Source organism: Elgaria multicarinata, chromosome 11 (assembly GCF_023053635.1).
Source record: "Elgaria multicarinata webbii isolate HBS135686 ecotype San Diego chromosome 11, rElgMul1.1.pri, whole genome shotgun sequence".
Taxonomy (NCBI): Eukaryota; Metazoa; Chordata; class Lepidosauria; order Squamata; family Anguidae; genus Elgaria; species Elgaria multicarinata.
In genome coordinates, this window is record NC_086181.1 from 4,801,263 (window position 1) to 4,811,360 (window position 10,098).

A 10,098-nucleotide genomic window follows, 5' to 3' on the forward strand; every position below is an offset into this window, starting at 1 on the left:
TTTCCGCCATGCAAGGAAGCATTCCAAAACACCATTTCCAGAGCTAAAATAGAACCGTCCATTCCCCTGCTTGCATGGGCCACATTCTAACCAGGGGCTAGGATAGGGGTTTCACACAGCCCAAACTGTTCTCTTGTTCCTTCTGCAGTAACCTTTTGTGGTTCCTAGTGCCTTCCCAACTCTTGTCTCTTGCGTTAAGCACAACCAAGGATCCTACCTTCTTTTTAGGATTTCCAGCCAACCAGGATTACTCTCAACAATCCTAGAATGGCCTAGTTGTTGTTTAGGCTACCATTTGAGTTCTGTTCAGCCTGCACCCTTATCCGGGTTTTTTTTTAAAAAAAAATAGTACTGGAACTGGCTAACGTTTCTTGGGGTTGTGCAAGATGTCATTCTTGTGTCAAAAGGTAGTACTCTCGAAAGAATCAGAGAGAGGAGGAGTTAGGCATAGCTCACAGGTGTAGCACATCCTTCGACTGCTGAAACGCCCAGCTTCAGTCTCTGGCATCTCCAGCTCAGAGAGACGAATTAGCAGGGATTGAAAAAATCTTTTGACCTGAGACCTTGAAAAGTTGCTGCTAGGCAGAGACAAGGCTGGGCCTGGCACAATAGTCCAACTTGCATTAGGCACCCTCTGAACTAGGTCAGAGAACAGAGTGAGACTCCCTGAAGTCATTTTGCAGACAGTGGGTGACTAGTGGCACACTTACATAAGCATGAAAATGGAATGCACCTATGGAACAAACACTTGGCCACAGGTGCTGCTACAGGTACATTCATTAGGGGCCTGACCTGGCCACAGCTCCGAGTGTATAAAGAGATGTTACCACAGATTAGCCTTTGTGTTATGTGTGGCACACACCTGGGTTTAATGAAGGCAGAATTACAGATAGGATCTGTACTAAAATTTGAGAGAATATGTATATGCCCTTCATAAACATCCCTTGGACCATATGAAAACTTGTATTTCTACAACATCCCATGCTCACAACGTATCCTCTCTATGATAACTTTTTAAAGAACTTGCTCTAAAGGCGTTGCTAGCCTACTGGCTAGTGACAGAAACGTAATTTTTACAGTAGAAGACACACCAAAAGATGAGAAATGGATTTTCTACCACTTGTCAGCTTTGAACTTTCAAGATGGGTTTGCCTTCATAAGTGATGGAATTTCTAAGCATTGCAATAGATGGTTTGTACATGGAGCTAACAATTCTGCTGACAGACTGGCATCTGCATCCCAGCAGTCTCATGTGCCACTGATCTGGCTCTCCAACACAGGCATTACACCCAGCCAGAACACGGAACAGCAGCCCAATGCTAGATCCCAGGCCAGTGTCATGTCGTCCACCTCCCTAGCAGGACAAGTCCAGAACTTGTTAAGATTGCCAAACTGGTATTTATGGGGTTAAATGAGTTTGCAAGACCCATAATTCTCCTGAGACCACCGAGAGCAGTGGTGCACCTAAGTCTGGACATCTAGGACCAAAGTGTAGATGCTCACAGCCCACCAGTCTCAAATCACCTCCCAGAATGGCAGGTGATTAGGGAAGCAGAAGCAAAATCCATTTTATTCCTGTAATCATGATGGTCCTATGATTTGAATTTAAAATGCAAAACAGCACATACTCAGATTATGATTATTAAAATCAGGGTTAGCAAACTTATTATTCTAACATCGAGAGTGTAGAAGCATTTGTAAAGCATGAAATGGTGGTGGCAAATAGAAATGTTAGTTGTGTGCTTCTCAACTGAAGTATTACAAAAAGCCATCTGAAGCAGGGTCATAAAATCACTAAATCCAGGGTCTAAAATTACACAGCTTTACCACTGACTGGGAAGATGCCCCACTCAAGAAAAGACAGATTACCTACCTGTAACTGTAGTTCTTCAAGTGGTCATCTGTGCAGTCACACATACACACAGAGTATTGTTTCGGAAACTTCTATAGCTGAGGAATGTTTTTTGGTGGGAGCCCTCCCCCACAGCCCTAGCATGTCCACAGAGTTTCTGCCATTCTCAGTTCCTGATCGGTGTCGAATCAGAGGATAGTCTCACTTTTGGTACCAACATCCTCAACAGCGACACCAAAGTGGGAACGGGAGAGGGGGATTATGTGACTGCACAGGTGACTACTCAAAACTACAGTTGCAGCTAGGCAACCTGTCTTTCTTTGTCGTGGTCTCTATGCATCACACATATGGGCAGCTAGCAAGCTCACTTACCACAGGGAGGTAAGGTGTCTTACTGGAGCACTGCGCACAGCACTGCCCGACCAAATCTGCAGTCCAAGCAGGCCTGATCATCAAGCTTATAATGTTGAACTTATAATGTCAATGGAGTAGCCCAAGTAGCAGCCTTGCATAAGTCCAGGAGCGGAATTTCTTTCACAAAGGCAGTGGATTCTGCAATCCCCCAGGTTGAATAGGCCCAAATTTCAGATGGCAGCTCTATAAAAGATGGCAGCTTTTATATTGTATTTTATATTATGGTTTTATACTGTTGTTTTATACTTTGAATGGTTTTAATTTTTATGAACCGCCCAGAGAGCTCCGACTATTGGGTGGTATAGAAATGTAATTAATAAATAAATAAATAAATTTTGAGAGCTGGTAAGCTATCTTAATGGTCTCTGTGATCCATGATGCCAAGCGCTGGGTACCCTTTTTGGAGTCTCCATAACATACGAAAAGTCTATGGGTCTTAAGGAACCTTGCTCTTCTAACATCCAATGTTGTACATCCCATCCAAGCCAGAACGACTTTGAGGGCATTCTCCAACGACTTCCTGTCTGACGATACTATGAGCCAGTCGTCACAGTAGGAATAGAAATTGATGCCCTTGAGAAGTATAAAGGCGCATACCACCAACATGCATTTCATGAAGACCCTCAGTGCGGTAGAGAAGCCAAACAGGAGAACAGTGAATTGGAAGATGTCTGACCAGATGACAAAAGGAAGAAATTTGTGATGGGTTAGGGTCAATAGCAATGTGGAAATATGTGTCTTTCAAGTCCACTGCAGCAAAACAGGCTCCCTTCTGAAAGAGCTGCAGCATGGTGCTCAGCATCGTTATTCTGAATTTCCTGGGAGATATGAAGCTGTTGAAGAGGCAGAAATACAGGATAGGACAAAGTCTTCCATCCCGTTTGGGCACCATAAAATAATGGGAGAAAAACCCCACTGCAGTGATTTCCTGGGGTACTCACTTGATAGCTCCCTTCTGTAGAAGTGATGTTGTTTCCTGGAACAGACCTGAAGAAGGAGATGTGATTTTTATGGTGCCCAGTGGAGGGAGGACTTCGAACTCTATTCAATAACCTTGTTTGATAATCCTTAGGACCCAAGTATCCGTACTGATGCTTGTCCAGGTTTGTAGAAAATAAGACAGATGGTTGCCAAAAATTGGATTTGGTAACGGTGGTATTGCACTGAGGGGTAAAGTAAAAAATGCTTCCAACTCTGCCGTTCTATGATTCTGTGTCTCCTTAGCACAACAGCCCCCACCATTGAATTTGTGTTGCAGTCTGAGGTCTTGCTGTGTTTAACTGGTGTTGGGAAAGTTTGACAGCTTCCACTTGGAAAACTCGAGCAAGCTCATCTGGGAGGTGATCCGATTCCACAATAATGGAGTTGGGCTGTGGATATTAAAAAAGGAATGCTGCATCCTTCTGGATCCTGTACATGGATTCTAAGCGCTTTGAAGTAGGAACCACTGAGGAAGGAGCACCCCAAGATTGACGTACTGTTTGTAATAGTGCTGGCAGGAAAGGGATTGCTACTGGTATTGACGACTCAGTGTACACAGCATCAAAAACAGGGTCTTGATCTGTTCTACTTGCTGCTGTGCCTTAATACTAAAAGCTTGAGCTATCCTCAGTACTTGGTCTGAAAATACTCACATATTCTCTGGCGGGGATGCTCGGTCTCGAGAAGTTACTAAGTAATCTAGGGATGATATAGATGGAGGTACTGAAGAATAGGATGAGGAATCAGACTGGGAATCATCCAGAGTTAGAAGTCTTGGCGGTTGGTAACTGTTCTGCAGCCTCAGCTTGAGGCTTGGCTGGTGGAGGTGACAGTGGGTGCTCTCCCACTAAAGGATTCCCGCGGGAAGGAGTGGGTTGCAGAGGGTGATGCCAGGCTTTCAACAGTGATGTAAAGTGCAGTGGTACAGCAGGAGTCCGTAAACCAGTCCCTTGTGGTGAGGGGTGAGAGAGAGGCTTTGTGGTTCCTAGCCTGTGCTGAGACAATGTTCCTCCAAGGTACTGTGTGCATTCACCAAAGAATTCACAGTCGTGATGCCATCCCCACTTGTCATAATAATGAGGTCTTTGAGAAGGCAAAGACCAATCAGACCAATCCCAATCACAGTGTGGAGATCTAGACCAGTCACAGTAGTCTCTGGTATAATATCTGTCCATCTCACAATCCCCAGTGTGAACGTGAAGCTTCTGGGGATCAGTACCCAGAACCCATCCATCTGCCTCTTGAAAGGGACAGAAATTGTTGGTGTCAGGGGACTGTAATCTCTCCGTTTGAAATGGTACTGAGAGCACCCAGGGTCTGTCCCTGTGTGCAGGATCTGATACTTGGGGTGGGAATAGATCCCCATTTTTTCCTTCTGATGCTGTAGAGATCAGCTCAACCACTAATGGGGGGAGTGGATCCTCTACTACAATTCAAATGGGAGAGTTTAGTAAGGAAAGCAATGGAGGAATTACTGACTCCGCCAACTTTTTTGCCTCTTGTGCCTTTTTCTTTTTAGGTAACAATTCTGTAGCCATTTTAGGGCGTTTAGCTTTTTTAGAAATCTTCTTTGCAGATGATAGTACTAATGAACTGCCTGGAGTTGGAGGGTCTTGACAACCTGTCTGCTGCAAAGATGGGCCCAGGATTTCAGGGCAGCCATAGTTCCCCTCTGAGGTGGGGTCTTTCAAGAGTCAACTGCCTGCAAGGCCTATTGCCAAAAGAGTGCCTTAAGTCTATCTGCCCTATTCTTTCTTGCTGGCTTGGAAAAAGGCATACAAAAATGGCATGTCTATAACATGAGCCTCACCGAGGCACAAAAGGCATAGAGTGTGAGCAGCGGAGGGAGGCAACTTACTGACACATTTGGTACACAGGGTCTTTAAGGCTACACGCCTCAGGAAAGACGGAGATACAAAGGGGGGGGGAGAGGAATATTTTTTGGAAGAGATAAAACAGTCTAAGAAAGAAAATAGTTTAAGAACAATACAGATAAGTCCTCAGCAATTGTTTTAAGACGAAAAGTCTGTGATGAAGTTTCCAACGAGGTAATCGTGTCAGTGGTCAAAAGAGAACTGAGAAAGACAGGTTGCTTACCTGTAACCATAGTTCTCTGAGTGGTCATCTGTGCATTCACACATATGGGCTCTGCGCCTGCGCGGAGCTAGCAATCGGAACTTCTAAAGCTGAGAGTGCTCAATTTGGGCGGGAACCCCTCCCCCACCGTCGTATGCGCATGTACTGCTGGTTCCTGCCCATCTCCTCAGTTGCTGAGACCGTCTTGCTGGTCCCAGTTTCTGAGAGATAGAATCTCTATTGATGCCGAACTATATCGACACCGAAGAGGGGATGGTGGTGGGGTTGTGTGAATGCACAGATGACCACTCAGAGAACTACGGTTACAGGTAAGCAACCTGTCTTTCTCTTTCGTGGTCTCTGTGCATCGCACATATGGGAGATTAACAAGCTGACTTACCGGAGGTGGGTCGGTGTCGGCTGTAGTCACTGGAAGATGGCAGAGAGGACTGCTCTGCCAAAGTTGGCATCACTCCTGGCTCTGGTATCGAGTTTGTAGTGGGTGACGAATGTGGCCGGCTTTGACCAAGTAGCGGTCCTGCAGATTTCTGGGATAGAAATTCCCCTGGAAAAGGCAGTAGACACAGACATTCCTCTGGTCAAATGTGCCTTTATTGTCTGTGATAAGTCGAGGTTCTGAAGTTGATACGCCAGTTTGATAGTGTGTACCACCCAGGCGGCAAGTCTTTGGGTTGAGACAGGCTGTCCTTTTTTAGGGCCCCCATAGCAGATGAAAAGTTGTTGAGTCTTTCGATACGGAGCTGTTCGTTCCTTGTAAAAGGCTAGGACCCTGCGGACGTCAAGCGTGTGCAGTGTCTTCTCCAAAGCCGTAGTTGGGGATTGGAAGAAAGTAGGGAGGATGATATCCTGATTCACATGGAATTCGGATACTACTTTAGGGCGAAAGGTAGGATCTGTTCGGAGGACTACCTTGTCGTTATGGAATATGAGGAAGGGTGTATCGATGCGGAGGGCTGTAAGTTCACTAGCTCTCCGTGCTGTCGTGATGGCTATCAAGAAGGCTACTTTCCATGTGAGGAGTCTTAAATCGGCAGTAGCTAGAGGCTCAAAGGGTTTGTAACTAGGACTTTGAGTACTACTGACAAACTCCACTGTGGGGTATAGTCTCTTATAGGTGGAGCTAGGTTGTTTACTCCCCTTAAGAACTGACGTGTGAGTGGATGTGAGAACACTGAAAAGCCATTGACTGTGGTCTTATATGCCGAAATCGTGGCAAGGTAGACTTTAAGTGAAGTTAAACGAAGTCCCTTTTGGAACAGATGGTTAAGGAATGTTAGAACTCCGACAATTGAGTTTTCATTTGGGTCCAATTGACTGTCAGCAGCAAAACGGAGAAAACTTTTCCATTTAGCTGCGCAGGATCGTCTTGTGGATGGCTTCCTGGCTGCTTGTAAGACTAGTGTAATGTCTGCCGGTATGGATGGCTGTCTTGTCGAATCCTCCATGCTGTGAGTTTTAGGGATTGTAGGTCGGGATGGCGAGTCTTTCCTCCATGTCGAGTTAGGAGTGGTATGGAGGTTGGTAAGTGTATGAAGTGATTGTTCGCTAGATTGAGGAGAGGGGCAAACCAGGCTTGCCTGGGCCACCATGGAGTTATTAGTATCCCTTCGGCTCGATCCCTCCTTATTTTGTGAAGAGTTCGTGGTATTAATGGTAGAGGAGGAAACGCATAGAACGGGAGGTGAGTCCAAGTTATTTGGAAGGCGTCGCCTTTGGAATGGTCGCCTATGCCACCTCTGGAGCAGTATAGGTGTAAAACTGCGTTGTGAGGTGTGGCAAACAGGTCTATGGATGGTACTCCCCACATTTGGAAGATCTGTTTCAGGACGGATGGTTCCATCTCCCATTCGTGTGAGACTGCTATTTTCCTGCTGAGAGCATCGGCCAGAATGTTGTCTTGTCCTGGGATATGAATTGCTGTTATGTGGATTTAGCGTGGAATGCACCAGTCCAGTATTTGTATCGTTTTCCTGACTAGAGCAGAGGAGTGTGTCCCCCCTTCCTTGTTTAGGTGCCATAGGACTGCGGTATTGTCTAGCTGTACATGGTTGTCTATGAGTATATCTTCGAAGGCAATTAGGGCCTTTTGTACGGCTATCATCTCCAGGAGGTTGATATGATTTTTGCTTTCGATTTTGTTCCATATCCCTTGTGTTTGGAGCTCTGCGCAGTGGGCTCCCCAACCGAGCATCGATGCGTCTGTCGTGAGGGTGCGTGTGGGTGGCAACTGTGAGAAAGGCATTCCGAGGCTGAGGTTGTCCCTGTGTTGCCACCAGGAAAGGCAGGCTCTCACTATTAGTGGGATTCTTAGCTGAAATTTCTTGGCATTTCTTATCGTTGGGAAAGACTGGATGAACCAATTTTGTAGGGTTCTCATCCGGAGTCTGGCCCACCGGACTACAGACACTGTTGCTGCCATGTGTCTGAGTAGGCATTGGACTTGGAATGCGGTGGTGGGTTTGTCCTTGGATAGCTGCTGTGCTAGTGTAATTAACGCATCTGCTCTGTTGGGAGGAAGGTACGCTCTGGCAGTGGTAGAGTAAAGGATTGCTCCTATGAACTGTATTCTTTGGGTCGGGATGAGTTGAGATTTCTTTAAGTTGACGTAGAGACCCAAGGCTTTCACTGTTTGTATTACTTCTTCTAGTGCGTCGAGGAGGATCGGGCGAGTGGGAGCCGCTATAAGCCAATCGTCGAGATAGGGGTAGATTTCTATACCCCTTTTCCTGAGATGGGCACAAATGACTGCGACGCACTTCGTGAAGACCTTTGGGGCTGTCGTTAGACCGAAGGGCAGGACCTGGAATTGGAACATCTTTGACCCGACTAAGAATCGGAGAAAGTGACGGTGAGCTGGATGAATCGTTATGTGAAAGTATGCGTCTCTTAGATCGATGGACGCAAACCACATGTGTTGGTGCAGGAGAGGTAGAATAGTGGGTAGGGTGATCATGCCCTTATGTAGTGGCCCTTATGTAGTGGTTGAGGTGTCTTAAGTCTAAGATGGGACGGAGATCTCCGTCTGCCTTCGGTACCGTGAAATACCTCGAGAGGAAGCTGTTCTGAGGGTCGGGTTTTACTCTTGTGATTGCCTGTTTTTTTAAGAGGGTGGTTATTTCTAAGAAGGAGTTGTCTTTCTTACAGTACCGAGGGGAGGAGGTGTTTTGAATTCTATGAGATAACCGTCTCGGACGATGTTGATCACCCATTTGTCTGATGTTATATGTTGCCAATTGTGAAAAAACGGTTTTAGTCAATGGTCGAAGTTGAATGATGAGTCGGATAGGTTGGTAAGGAGCTGGTAGTCAAAGCCAACGTTTGGAGGCGGCATCTGGTTTGCCGCGGGGCTGCGCGTACTTGGAAAAGGGTGTTTGTCTTTTCTGACGTTGTGGTTGTTGGGAGTGCTGATATCTGTCGGAATATTGTCTGTTCTGAGGGAAAGATCTATTCCAGCGTTTGTTCTTGAAAGGCATAGGTTGGTATTGATTAACAGCCATCTTTTTTTGCTGTTGCTCTTGCCTTTTGGATTGAATCCATAGTGTCATCGGTGTTTGTATTGAACAGGCCCTCGCCATCGAATGGGAGGTCTTCAATATGGGCTCTAGCCTCAGGTGTTATCGACGCTGATCGGAGCCAGGCGTGACGGCGGAGGGCTATCGCAGCTACCATGGCTTTGGCGTCGCAGTCAACTTGATGTCGAGTAGTGCTAATTTGTAATTTTGAGAGGCAGGTAGCTTCGTCTTGGAAAACGTGGGCAAGCTCTCTTTTTTCTTCAGGAAGATAGTCGCAGAGAGAACCAATCTTTTCCCAAAGAAAAAGTTGGTAGTGGGCCATCGTGGCTTGGTAGTTGGCGACTTTGAAACCTAACGCTGCCGAAGAATAAATTCTGCGGCCCATCATATCCAGGCGTCTTCCTTCTTTGTCTGCTGGGGAGACGTGTGCTCTATGGGATTTTCCCTGAGCAGACTCTACTATAATAGAGTTCGGTTTAGGGTGAGTAAACAGGAAACCTACGTCTTTGTCTTGAATGCGATAGAGGGACTCTAATTTCCTGGACGTTGGTGCCATGGTGGCGGGTGTTTTCCATGACACCTTTGCTGTTTGCAGCAGTGTGGGAAGGAAAGGAATGGATACCGGAGCAGTAGCTTCCATATAAATTGCATCAAAAACGGGGTCTTCAATCCTTTTGATAGGTTGGTGAGTTTGGATTCCCAACGATTGAGCCATTCTTAAAATTTGGTCTGTAAAATGGAAGGTATCCTGGGAGGACGAGGATCCTTCTGGAGTTTCTACCACATCATTAGGTGGAGGAATAGACGATTGGATAGACGATATCGATGTTGCATCAGATATGTAGTCTTCATCTGAGTCAGAGGATAACGATACACGGTCGGTGTCTTGTCTGGTACGAGTGGATGGCGGAGGCAGGAGTGGACGGTCGTCGAAGGATGGCGCTATCGACGCTATAGCTGGCTGGTTCTGTCGACGTGGAAGTGAGGCTGTTTTTGTCAGCGAGATTCCCCGCGGTGGTATAGGTGGTGGTAGGTCTGGTGCCCTTGACAGTGTGGCTGAAGGGCATCTATGGGGTGTTGAGGACCGTGATCGAGTTTCGTTGTCGCAGTATGACCGTTGAAATTCCTGTTGTTGGTTGGATGGTATTGACCAAGCTGAGGGTCGATTCCAGCTTCTATCTCTTATGGGAGATCTGGATGTCGAGTCAAAAGATCGGTGCCGGGATCTGTTCGATGTCGTAG